Below are 14,305 nucleotides of genomic sequence, written 5' to 3' on the forward strand. Positions count from 1 at the left end.
CTAAACAGGGGTCTCATATGCCAGTGCTTTGCCAGGGATCTGGAGGTCTAGACAGACTTCTGCAACTGCATCAAGAAGACAGGATTAAATTGACTATGTGTTAAATAACTGCAGGGTATGGTCACTCCACTTGTTCATCAGCAAGGTGTGGTACCCTAAGAGTATCCCCTTTGGTGTGTAGCACTTTAAAAGGAAACATTGTGAATCAAAGCTGTAATGTAGTAATCAGCCGCCAGGAGGCAGTGTGGCATAATGATGGTCATGTTGCTTTGGAACTATCTCCTGACCATATGTTTGCATTTATGTTTACTTATTTGGCTGACACCTTTATCTAAGGCGACTTACAATATTTGAAATACAATTGGTTACATTTCTTTTTTGTATTGTCTAGTTGAAGCACAGGTAGGTCAAGTGATATGCGCAAAAAACCAGCCATTCCTTTTCAGGAATAACTACCCTTGAGGGTGGGAAACAGTGGCTAAAAGCTTGCAGAAAGGAAGGCTGTCAAGTGCAATGCTTTATGGCATTTTTTTAAACCGGGTGTGAACTTATTCTGCCCAACTGGTTTAGTTGTGTTTTAGTAATTATCCATGTGTTCTTCAGCTTCTGTTTTTTTATTCAGACTTCCCACTTTTCACATCTTTTGAGCTCCCTGGAACTTTTTGTGTTATTAACAATTTCGAATGTTTCAATGGTACAATTTGTATTTGCCTTTGTAAAAAAAGTTCTTTCTTATCTGTACACCAACACCTGCATGTTCCTGACAAAATTCCTGGGGCCTCATGTATAAACGGTGCGTACGCACTGAAATGTTGCGTATGAACTTTCCACGCTCAAATCGCGATGTATAAAACCTAAACTTGGCGTAAAGCCACGCACATTTCCACGGTACCTCATACCCTGGCGTACGCAATTTCTCTGCTCGGTTTTGCAGACTCGCAGCACCCAGCGTCAAAGCAGTGCTACTGTTCCTATGGGGTTACCCTTTCTTTCTTAGACCCACATTCCTGACGCGGCTTTATAAATACACTGAAATTAACTGCATATTGTTCATTAGTGTAATGCATCTGATTGTAATTAACCTGTAGCAATATAATGGTCCAGGGAATAGCCATAGTATTCCAAATACCATAACTGCTTTAGCATTGTTATGCTCACTGCATCTTCTTCTTCTTTCAGCTGCTCCCGCTAAGGGTTGCCACAGTGGATCATCTTTTTCCATATTACTCTCACTGCACCACTTGGAGTATTTATATCACTGTATCTGAGTGGGGAATCACAGCAGCTTATCGGAAAGAGAATTATCGGTATACAGTTTCAAGCACACACTACCTCAGCCACGGCAAAACGCGTCAAAGCCTTTCCTGTACGGACCTCGCGTTTCAGAAACAGTTTCATCCCAAGAATTATAAACGCACTCAATCAGTCCATCAAGTGCTCCTTGTAGAACTGTTTGTACTTATAAGTACAATTACCCCACTGTAAACTTGCACTTCAGTTATAATATTGCACAACCTGCGCCACTTTATAAAGCGCGTATGATGACGATATCATTTTTAAGATGAAATGCAGCAAAATATGTTGCTTATAGTATACAGATAAAACTTTGACTTCATTTAAATAATCTGTATTGTTAATAATTAAACATGTGAGGATACGGTGCCGCAGCGCTAGCTAGTTCATGGATAGTTCCTGCCTTGCGCTGTATTATTGCTGGTGCTGACGCAACACTGGAAGGATAGACGGATAGAATAATTAAACATGTACTACGAAGATATTTCAATGTTCCTTAAAAGTTTTGAAGAATCAGCGTTCTAAGCTTACAGATGGCTTAACGTCTATTACAGAGCTGATTGTGTGGCGATTGGGTATTTGGAGAAAGAAAAGTAAGGACAGGAATTGGAGGTTAATAATAATAATAATAATAATACATTTTATTTATATAGCGCCTTTCCCATGCTCAAGGCACTTAAAAGGTTAGTACGTTTGAAAGAGACAGTACTTCTGTAATAAATTATTTCATCTAAGGTCGCGCATGGCGCAGCAAGCCTCTTGCGTGAGATATGAACAATCACTGCGCCACCGTGTTCCCATGTTTAATAACATGCTTTCATTCCTATCATCATGAAGAAGATATCACGTATATATCTCAATATTTTAATTATTCAGAGAGCTGTAATGTCACAAATGTAATGGATTCTGTGTCCTGTTGGAGAAAGAGAAAGAACGGAAGCACGTAGTGATTCACACACATAGAGCACATAGAAGATCAAACACAGAACAAAGCATTTAACGTCCTACTTTAGTTACGATGGGATTTGAGAAACTAGTAAAATAAACGATTTTAAGATGAAGTTTATGATGTTCTACTTTAATGACAAAATAAACTATGTGATTAAAGTGGAAATTTCGAGATTAAAGTTGACATTTCGTGCTTTTTTCCCCACTGTGTGCCTATTTTTTTTCTCTGTACCCTAATAAGCTTTCATATGACACTTAGACGGTCGGCTACGAGTCGCCTTTTCACGCCGACTTTGATATGTGACAACTTCTTTTTTATTTCGGGCACTGTGAGACTTTGTGAACTTGAGCTTTCGAGTTTTTACAACACTATGTCACTCGATCAACTTTCTTTTGTTGATTATACCACTGTTTAAACCAACAAATAGTAAGTTTTTCCTTTGCCTCCACTTGGTATTCGCTGAAATTCTTATATTTTCCCCTGTGCTTTTCCCATTGTCTTTTTACAGAAGGCTATTTATATCGATTTGCATATTCAAAGAGGCATAATTCTGGGAGGAGTTGGGGCGGGACAGAAGGCGCGTGCACGTGCGTTACTTTTCATGCTGATTGGGATATATGTAGTGGAAGAATGTGAAAGTTTGCGTATGCACAGATTCCTGCATCTGGATTTTTCTGTGCATACACACAGTCCCGCTTTTGTGCTTACGCCATGTTATAGTGTGAGTTCTATGCACGGCGTTATACATGAGGCCTCTGGTCTCTGTAACATGTCTGTTTACTGTAGCATACTAATGATACCATTTGCTTCAAAGAAGCTTTGAAGCTAATAACTCAGTGCCTCCTAAGATTTAAGTTCTGGTATCCGAAGTTTGCTTTTGCAAAAAAATGTTGCAATTAGAACTACTCACCTCTGGTTCACAACTTATGGAACATGGGAGTATACTGTGACAATTTTTCCACTAGTGGAAAACTTGAACTAACTCTGCACCAGTACTTTAAAGGTTGAACAATGTAAATAGTTTGTTAAATGTAGTAATTGGAGGTTCTTCATTAAATTTCCAAAAATAATTTCCTTGATTACATGTTGTGGACACCAGGGGGTACTCCAGCTCCCCAAACACCAAACAGAAGCAGGCTCAGACACAAATTAAAAGGCTAAAGAGTCTTTTATTGTGGGAAGTTCTTCCCTGAAAGCATTTCCCACCACCATAGCCACAAGTACAATGAACCACAGTACAGTACAAGTGTTTTCTTCCTTTCTGTCACTGGTCACTGCCTCCTCCACACAACAATTATACTCCTCCTCCTGATTCTTTCTTATTGATGTGAGTCAGAAAGCTTCTTTTATCTAATCCTCAGAAGTGCTTCCAGTGATAAGATGCTGCAGGGGCTCCCAAATCTTGCAGCTCCCCCTGGTGGAGCTCACGGGACCCAACAAGGCTGTCCCCTGGGACTACAATACCCAGCATTTCGTCAATATATAGTAACAACCCATTTGTCCTTCATTCGCTCAGAATATGGAACCAATATAGGAAGCACTTCAAGTTAGAGAATATTTTATCTATGGCACCTCTACATGATGACCACCCTTTCAAACTTACACAGTTTTTAATGTTTGGAAAACGTATGGGATTAAATCATTTAGAGGATTGTATATAAATAAGTCTTTGCATCCTACGAACAATTACACTCCACATTTAGCTTCCCATCAACACAAGTTTTCCACTATCTCCAAATCAGAAAATTTGCTAAATGAAATCTGCCCAATTTTTCATCACCTCCCACCACTTCTATTCTAGAAGAAATATTGATCAGTCTCGAAGACTCAGACAGCATTTCTATAATTTATAAGACCATTTTAAAGTCCCTTTCTTATAAATATCCCAGAGTACAGTGGGGAAAGGATCTCTTACTCAACATTTCAGAAAAGTAGTGGAAATCAGCCATGCACTGAATTCACTGTAGCTCAATATGCACAAAGCATTCAATTATTCAACTTAAAATCTTTTATTGAGCACATCTATCTTGTTTAAAATTGTCCAAAAAGTTTCCAGGGCAAGATCCAACCTGTGAACATAACAATTAAGCTCCAGCCTCACTGGGCCACATGTTTTGGACATGCACCAATTAACATCATTCTGGAAAAATTTTTAAATGCCTATCAGACAGCCTTGGTGTCACACTCTTTCCTTATTCATTAATAGCTGTGTTTGGTGTGGTGTTACGTAGACTTAATTTGCTCAACTGGAAGAATCCTAGCCCACTTCTTTTAAGTCAGAGTGTAACTGATGTTACATACTACTTGAAATTGGAAAAAATCTAATTCTCACTTAGAGGATCCTTTCAAAACTTTATTAAAACCTGGCAGGACATAATCAGTAACATTTTAGAATAAACATTGATATTGGGGAGAAGGACTCCTTTCCCTCTTTATTACTCTCAAAGTTTTCCTCTGGCTATTGGCCTTCCTCTCTTTCTCATGGGTTGGGGTTGAATTGAATTGTTAAGTTTGACTTAATTGTATGGAATGTTACATTCTTTTAATAAATTCTATAAAAGGCAAAAAAATACAATACCCAGCATGCCTTGTGGGCACCCATACAGGGATCTGAGCCTGGGCTCTCTGCCATCTAGCATCCTAGGGGAGAAAAAGCCCTCTGTAATCTGTCTCCCCCTGCCCTTCCACCTCGAGGGTGGCCAGGCTGGGTAGGGACGTTGGCTGTCCCTCACAATGTATACGCACTTCAACTACATTTTTTAGCAAAGCAGATAGATATTGGTCAATTACTTTCAGGGAAGAGGCTGTCAAAAAGTTGAGGGGCAACATTTTAGCATTAGTGATATTTATACTTTTCAAAGTCATTATTAATATTATAAAGAACCTGGTTTATTAAAAAGGCTAATGCTTTGATATGTTGCTGGACATTCAGTTTTATTTAAAATATACAAGAGAGTGACCCTGGGAGGGGGATCCTGCCTGATCACCAGATGACAACAGAGCGTAGAGTCAATAGGACATCAAATGAACACACAGCTGATGGGAAGAAGAGAGATTAGGGTCCAGAATGAGAAGGAGGCAGAAACAGAGATGGGATGTGAAAAAGGAGAGACACTTGAGCAAGGAATGTTTAATAAGGCCCACAAGGGCATCCGATTTTTCTTGTTTTGTTTTGGTGGACTCCGATTTATTTTGTGCAGTCTCTCTCTGTAGGTCAGTTTGATAGTAGAGTGTTGCTTTTGCACCTTGTGCCTCCTGAGTGAAGTCCTGCTCAGTCCAGTTTCACTGCACATAGCATGCTTGTTGTAGGCCAGTGACCTGTCCAACAGTATTAAAAGCAGTAGTGAGAGCTGGTCATAATAAGCTACCACGCTGGCCTGTGGCTAAGTCAAAATATAACATTAAATGTGGTGAAATACTAGTGTGAAATGGATTTCCTGCTTGTTAATGTTCTTTAAATAGAAAGAATATCACTACAGTCTCAAGTCGTCCCATTTTACTATTTAAACACATGGTTATATTATCATTTTGTATCATTATCAGCATGAGTTGCTGCTCATACTGAAAAGCTATTTAGGATTAATTGGCACAGTATGAGTGACAGTAGGTTTGTGTATGAGTGTGTCCTGTGATAAACTGGCAGCCTGTCTAAGGCTGGTTCCTGCTGCTGCCATGACATAGTCTGGCCCTTGCTATCCCAAATTAGATTAACTGGGTTGAGGGAAAAAAAGTAGTTGGATAACTGCTAACAACACTGAAACAAGCCTTTTCGAGAGTAAATACACACCTGTAGGCCAGTAAATATATAAAAAATCAATTACTAAGTTTACAGGACAGTAGTGAGACCAGCTATGTTATATGGGTTGGAGACGGTGGCACTGACCAGAAAGCAGGAGACAGAGCTGGAGGTGGCAGAGTTAAAGATGCTAAGATTTGCACTGGGTGTGACGAGGATGGATAGGATTAGAAATGAGTACATTAGAGGACCCGCTCAAGTTGGACGGTTGGGAGACAAATCCAGAGAGGCGAGATTGCGTTGGTTTGAACATGTGCAGACAAGAGATGCTGAGTATATTGGGAGAAGGATGCTAAGGATAGAGCTGCCAGGGAAGAGGAAAAAGGGAAGAGGAAAAGAGGAAGGCCTAAGAGGAGGTTTATGGATGTGGTTAGGGAGGACATGCAGGTGATGGATGTAACAGAAGAACAAGATGCAGAGGAAAGAAAGATATGGAAGAAGATGATCCGCTATCGCAACCCCTAACGGGAGCAGCCGAAAGAAGAAGAAGAAGATTTGAGATTTAATTATGATTTTTATGCATTGACTTTGGTGTTGGCAGCAATGGACTGGCATCCTGTCTTGCCTTGCGCCCTGTACTTGCTGGGATGGGCTCCAGTTTTCCTGCAACCCTGCTAAGGATAAAGAGTGTTTAGAGAATGGATGAACTTTACTTTTGGAAAAGCAAGGATAAATAGTTTCAAAACAGAAACAATGTCTGAGTAACTTAAAATGTGCCTGCAAGATGCAAGTGGGCTTAGCGCTAAAGCACATACAGTATGCTCATAAAACTGCTTAGAAATTATTTATACTGGTTTCAACTACGTAAAATTTCCCAGCATTTTGCAACCTTGTACCTGTAAAACTTCCTGTGATTTATCTACAGACATTAATTAAAATATGTTTAACTAAGAAGTCACTGCCAAGTTAAGTAGGATTTTTGGCAGTCACTTTTGTTTAACATTAACTTGAAAGGGAGATAAAATGGGGCAGACAAAATTTCAATAATGGCAGTTATTTCTATAGCATGTTTTTATATGAAGAATGTAGGCCAAAGTGCTTTAGCAGATGTCAAAGAAAAAGGTTTCAAGCAAAGAAAAACAAATTAAAATAGATGAGTAAATGTCATACCAAAATTAGTAAATTATAATAATTCAATATGCACCAACATAACACAGCTATATAAGTCATAGATCAAGTACAGACCTTATCAATGGATTCACTTTCAAGTCTCTTAATGATTAAGTCAGATGGCCGGGGAGGACAGAACAAAAAAAAATATCTGCAGAGATTACAAGGCCAAAAAAACAATTAGGGAATGTTTTACCATAAAATGAGCAAACAGGACTAGTTGAGAGATAACTGCCAATGTTATTTCTGGAGCTGACACATGGGCAGTAAAGGGAGCACAGAAGAAGAAGTTAAAGGTGGCAGAAATGAGAATGCTGGGATGGATGTGTGGAGTTAGAATGAAGGACAGGATAAGAAATAAGAAAATCAGAGGTATAACAAAAGTGGGAGAGGTATCTAAGAAAGTACAGGGAAGTTGGTTGAAGTGGTATGGACATGTGATGAGGAGAGACAATGAATATGTGGGCAAAAGAGGGATGGAAATGGAAGTACTTGGAAAGAGAAAGCGAGGGATGCCAAACCAGATGTAGATGGATAAACAATCTGAAAGAAAAGGGTCTGTTTGTGGAGGACGTGCAGGAGAAGGTTGATCACATATAAGATGAACGGGAAGAAGGAAATTATTTCTGCCTATTCTTTAATTTGCTGATGCATCTTAAACAGCACGTGAGATCACGAGAGCCACGTAAAGATATCGCAGCGAATGCGAGCGCTGTTCTTTACAACGCCCCGGTTGTGAACGCTCACCTTTCACATATATTTACATAATACCGCCTTCTATGCCTAATTTACACAGGGCAGATCATCATTGGTTCAAACACGCATATTATTCTGCATGTATCACGCCCACTTCATTTTAACAAATACTAACTGCAGGACTGAAATCCAACACCTGCGTGACGTGATTTGCTTTCCTAAGTTGACGTACAAAGTTTTTTTGTTTTAAGTTTTCGACGAGGGAGTCCTCTAGAGTTGCAACAGAGGCATAACATGCCGACTGGATTTGGGAAAAGTGTGTGACAAGCAGGTAGGTCAGAGAGTATTTATTACGTTTGTATTAATGAATTTATTAGTAACAGTGACGCAATATAGAAAAATGGTTTTCGTCAGTTAATTAAAAGCGGGCGCACAGTGTTTGCGGAGCAGGCGGTAAAATGAACGCGGAAGACACAAATTCATTCGTTTTAAAAAATGACATGTAAGGGCGGACCGACTGTACTTAAAAAGTAGAGGCGACACTGAGAATTCGTACGAAAAAATAAACCATACAGCACTCAACGTTTGCATTTTCAGTAAGTACTTTAAAGCAATGTCTTGATTAAAAAACATCTTTATTTGAACGGGAGGAGTGCAGTGGGGTTTTACGAAAAAAAAATGCCATCCATCCATTTCCTATACTCCCATAATCCTGTGGAAAGGCAGATCCTGATAGACAGTATATAGACAGGACGCCGGTCCAGTGTAGGGTACACTCGAAGTATAACCAAACCCACATTATCCGGGTCTCCGGGTCAGTGAGGCAGGACTTGACTCTGGACGGGGTGCTATTCGCCAACAGACCTCCAGTGATACAAGGTCAATTTAGAATCGACAAAAGACGTTTTCCGGTTTTTGTTGATTGCATATTACAACGTTTAGTTAGCATTACAAAATGCACCGCTTAGTGCTGCCTTCATCTCAATACATTTCATAAAGACCGGAATCGAAAGTTGCAACACGAGACAGTTAGCAATTTAAAATGGCAAAGATAATTTAATAACCCGTGAGTACCAAATAAAAGGAACAACAGTAAAAAAAGTTTTTTTTCCTCTTTTTTTATTTTTATTGAAGTGATTGTAAAGAGCAAAGTAGACGTTTTCCCCCTGCTAATTACCTCATGTGGTAACTGTACTGATCGTGACGTTACCCTCCAAACTGAAAACAAATTGCAAAAATTCGTGTTGAGAAAGTATTATTGTACAGGACAGATTTATTTAAAATGTAAAAGTACCTTCAATTGCAATTACCTCCTTTTCTGAAGGCAATTGTTTTGATAGAACATGAAGGACTACTCATTAGGTCATTTCTAGTTTTAATACACTCTGCGTTGTACAGTGATGACATGTGCAAGTATATATACATTCATCCATTTCCAAATGCACATAATCAAAGTGAAGAGTTGGTGGGTAGCACTTTCTAGTGGTAGTTATTGTAAGGAATGAATCAACCCTGTGTGCCAGTCTATCACAGATCACTCTTGTTCACTATTATATCCACAATGGATTTGTATAGCCTGAGAAAAGATTATGTAAACATACCCATCTGGATCCCTTTGCTTCCAAAAGCATCCATCTGCGGAAAGGCTTTTTTATGGCCCTTTGACAACTAATCCCACCACTCATACCAGCCGTTCAGTTTTGGAACTGTAGCACGAGTCTATGGTTTGAATGCTGTGAACCAATGCAAACCCGAGAGAAAGGTAACATTCTAAAATAATACACAGTTTTAAAAGACTGTGCAAACTTCACGGAGGTGACAGGACAAGATCTGAATCCACTCTCCTGTGTCTGAGAGTCGGCAGCAGTCCTCTGAGCAATAGTACTTTCCCAAATAAACATATGGATAAAAATGTTAATAAAACTACCATTAATGTGTAACACTTTTTCAGCTGACTTGTAATCCAACATTTTTTAAAGTTGTTTTTGCATCAGTCTAATAGGTTGTATCTGTAACAGCAGTGTCTATTTAGGAACCATTTGGGATCATGATCTTAAATGTGATACATGTACTGCTTCCAGCCTCCCCCTTTTTTTTCTTTTTTAATAAGACAACCACTGGGCCAGTATCAGCAAGTTTTCATTCCAGATAATCTGATAATTAGATGCAAAATAACAGCAGTAAATGAACTTCTTTGTTTGTTCAGCTTCAGATATAATGGTAATATCCTGGGTATTCTTTCAACCTCAAAACAGTTTTGTGCGAAGCAGTCATTTTAATGAGAGTTTAGTGTTTTTTAAATATATAGTGTAGTTGTGGAAATATAGAGAATAATTAGTGTTTAATAAATTACTGTAAAAACTTGGTCTTTTAAGGTGTAAAAATGCTTGCAACATTTATGTTGCTGTTAATATTAGGCTCCAAGTCTCTTCCCTTTTTCATAAAGGAAATGTGTTAAGCTACATTATCTTTATATAAAAAAAAAAAAAAAAAAAAAAGGCACCTCTTTGTTTAATATATCAAAGTAACATTATTGAGAGTAGTTGTGGTCACTATTGAAGTGATAAAAAATTATTTTTCCACCATTTTCCAAGTACTGTATAAAACTGATGTTTTTTTTATCCTAGTTCATACCATTGTAAAACAGTGTTAGAAATGTGTTGTACCAAATGTTCCTAATTTTTTAATTTTGATTGTTACACTGCAGCTACTTACTACTGTACATCTATACCACATTTAGATTTCTCTCAGTTTGTGTCACTTTTAGACTTATATTTTTTCTTGTTTTTATGAAACTCTGTTCTTCACTTGCTGGGCTTATGGGTGGGTTGCCTTAGCCCAGCATCATAATTAGAATAACACTACGCGTGGCAATGCACTGCAGATTTAATATAAACTTGTTTAAGATTATATCCACTCTTTACAAACCCATTAATTATTCTACATGCCATCAGTCAGTGGTTTGAGAATACCAGTTTTGGTGGCTTTCTTTGTAATATTAATTGATGGCACTTGTCACACTGTTGGTCAAAGCATTAAATATATTTAGAGACTGTTAGTCTAATTTATTTACAGATGCAATACAGAACTAGGATCACTTTGCTTCCAAAAGCATCCAGCTGCAGGAAGAGTTTCTCTGGACCCTCAACAACTAATCCCACCCCTCACAACAGCTGTTCAACTTTGGAAGTGTAGCACAATTCTGTGGTTTAATCCAGTCAACCAATGCAGCCAAGAGAAAGAGAGCATTCTAAAAATAATACATTGTTTTAAATGAAGGCAGCCTAATGCAATAACTACACACATGCACAGCAGGCAAATGTAGCAAAGACACCTTTAAAACCCCAAAAAAGTATTTACCAAACTACTTTATTCATCCATTTTCGGAATCTTTATGTGAGTAAACTATTTAACTTAATTGATGTTTCTCCATTTTTTTGCCACTGGATATTACTGTATTCTTGAGAATGTTTGCACAGAGTACCTCCTCGCATCTGAATGGCTTGTAGGTAATGTTGATTTCTGAGTCTAACTTGTTCCTGTATGAGTGAGTTTTGGTGGGTGCTTGGACATGCTGTGCAGTGCTGCCATATACTGCATTGGATGAAGCAAACTAAGATGATCGGTACAGTCATTAATTTTGGCTTTAAGAATATATCCTCTCAAATACTTATAAAACCTGCTTAATCCAATTCAGGATTAAGTGGGCCAGAGCCTGGCAACATTAGACGCCAAGTAAGAATAGTCCTGAAAAGTGTACCAGTCCATTATTCATGCACATAACCACATTCATGACTTTAATAATATGCTCAGTTTTTTCCCCTGCTTATATTTGTAAAGAGATTACTGTACATGCCAGTCTAAATATTTTACTAAATAAATGAAATGTTTTATTTGTACTTGTCTCTGCTATACAGCTGTGTGTATAGCTGTTAAAGGAAACCATTTTTACCATTGAAACTCACCGAGGCTTTAACCATAGTTTGAAGATTGGTCATGTGATATGACTTGCAGTGATATTTAGAAAACCAGGCATTACCCACTCTGTGTGCTTCTTTTTTTGTTTTGTTATATCTCTCCACTAAGTGTAGATCAATCTGATTAGCTGATGAAAAGTTACATGTAATTGTAGGTTGTGAAGGACAGCCGGGTCCCATGCCCGGCAGGGACGCCCCTACTGCATCTGTTCCGGGGGAGCTACCATGAACAGCTCAATAACTTCCCCGGGACGCTTGGTGGCAGCCTCCCTGGCAGACGATGATTCCCCAACCTGGCACATGGCTCCATGAGAGATGGAGTCCTCCACAGCCTGGTTGGGGGCTCGGATGGCTGCCAGGGGGAGCTGCATGGAGTCTGCAGCCCGGCTGGTCAAATCTTCAGCCCCACCCGGAAATGCAATTAGGGCCAGGTGATCAAGCACCTGGAATGCTTCCAGGTGGGGTATAAAAAAGGCCAGCCACCACCACTCAGGAGAGCCAGAGTCGGGAGGAGGAGGACGAAGCCTGAGGAGGAGTGGTGGTGCCAGAAGGATTGTTATAGTTAGTGTGAGTGTTCTGGGACTGTGTTGGGCCTGTGGGACACAGGGAAGGCGTGCCCCACGGCTGAAGAAAAATAAAAGCCTGTTTTATTTAAGTACGTGCCTCTGCCTCAATCTGTGCCGGGTTGGGCGCTATATAGTGCCTTTCACAAGGTACACATTTACCAAGTTTTGTTTTGTGGCCATGTCTCTTAGTTCATAGTTAATGTGGGGTTTTGCTGTTTTTGTTTATCTCTCTACTTTGTACATGTTACTTGCAGCTCTGGAAATGTATGCCAGTTTGAAAACCTCCTCTGGCATATGCAGTTTAAAAAAATTTTTTTCATAGTCAAAATTGAAAGTTGACTTACGTTTTCAAATATAAAAAATATTAGAGGCTCACTTCCTAACCTAGACATGGTTGAAACTAGCAGTTGGTTTACTGAATGTGTGTATCATCTAAAGTTTACACATACTGTAAATCAATAAAAAAAAAGCATGATTTACAAATTAAGTAATGGTTGCTTACACTCTTCCTGTATATCATGCAGAACTGCATAATGTTGTGTTAGATTTTAGCTGTTCAAAAAATTAAGTACAAAAACACACAACATGTAACAAATTGTCCCGTTTAACACCTTTGTTTGTGTTCTACAAACAAGAAATGCTACTGTTTTGGAACTCTTTTTAGATCGGAATGTGCTGGCAAGGCCTTTCATTGCTGGAATTATTACAGAAGTTTCCTATGCTTGTTGAATTATTATTATTATTATTATTATTATAATTCTAGAATATGGAATATATTATATGGAATTATTATTATAGGCTTATTTTACTGAAAATGCCCATTGGCAGATGGTGCATTTCTGCCATGTAGGTGTTCATTCTGTTGACCGCAATGCTAAGATAACCATATTATTTAAATGTTGGTCTGCATAAAGTAAGCACCCAAATGATTAACACAGTAACACTCCATGCACAAATAAGCAGTAATTTAATGGATCATTGGCAGAGTTTTTTTGCTATATCCTGTTGCTCCCTTTACACCACTATATCCACCTTTTATTTTATTTTATTTTTTGCGCAGTCATGATAAAGACTTCTGAACCCAATACTACTGATATGTGAATTTTAAATGTCATTACTCTCTTTCAAGCATTTCACATGATTTTATCCTGGAAGTAAATTACATGCATGGTTTATAAAGTACATTAATATTATAGATGTTAGATTTGCTGTGTTTTAATTTTTTGTTGCGTACTGGAGCAGATTTTTAAGAGTGGATGCCCATTCTAACACCAAAATACATGGAAGGGCAAATGATGCAAAACTGGTTAAATTGTTATATGGGGTCTTACACAGGCTACAGCTTTAGGCAGATTTGTGGCAGACAAAATTTAAAGTAAATACATTTAATGCCTTATGTGTAGAATAGAAAGCCATTAGATTTGAAAGTACAATGGGAGTTATAGTGGATCTGTTGCTATCTGTATGAAGACCGTGTACAGAAGTGATCAAAAAGGCCAATAGGATGATAGGTTGTAAATCAAGATGTATGGAGGCCATTTCAAGGGAGGTTATGCTTAACATTATATAGCATTATATAACTTATGTAGTGAGGCCTTACGTGGAGTACTGGGTACAGTTTTATTCTCCATATTATAAAAAAGACCTAGCACTAGAGAGAGTCTAGAGGAGAGTGGCTAGATTGATTTCAGGACTGAGATCTATGAGGAAATATTGTTGGAATCACGCCTTTTCAGTGTAGGTAAACTGAGAATAAACGGTGACATAACTAAAATATTTAAAACAATTTTAATATAAACCACGGTTAGAGATTTTTTAGAGGCAGATTTTGCCTAAATGTTAGAAAGTTTTTCCTATTGTAAAGACCATGAAATAAATTACAAAGAAGCATGTTGGCTGAATAAGACTTTCGGGAACA

The 14,305-nt window shown here is 38.4% G+C and overlaps 1 protein-coding gene across 2 annotated transcripts in view; it reads left to right on the forward strand.

The window, feature by feature from the left end:
* Positions 1-8,014: 8,014 nt before the first annotated feature.
* LOC114648310 (CSC1-like protein 1) overlaps positions 8,015-14,305 on the forward strand; it is a 178,682-nt gene continuing 172,391 nt past the window's right edge. Inside the window, exon 1 of one of the 2 annotated variants that reach the window (XM_028797283.2) lies at positions 8,015-8,175. The gene's annotated coding sequence lies outside the window, so the exon portion shown is untranslated. The remainder of the gene's footprint in view (positions 8,176-14,305) is intronic. The other variant, XM_051925535.1, reaches the window with a different exon arrangement.

This window comes from Erpetoichthys calabaricus, chromosome 3, assembly GCF_900747795.2.
Source record: "Erpetoichthys calabaricus chromosome 3, fErpCal1.3, whole genome shotgun sequence".
Classification (NCBI taxonomy): Eukaryota; Metazoa; Chordata; class Cladistia; order Polypteriformes; family Polypteridae; genus Erpetoichthys; species Erpetoichthys calabaricus.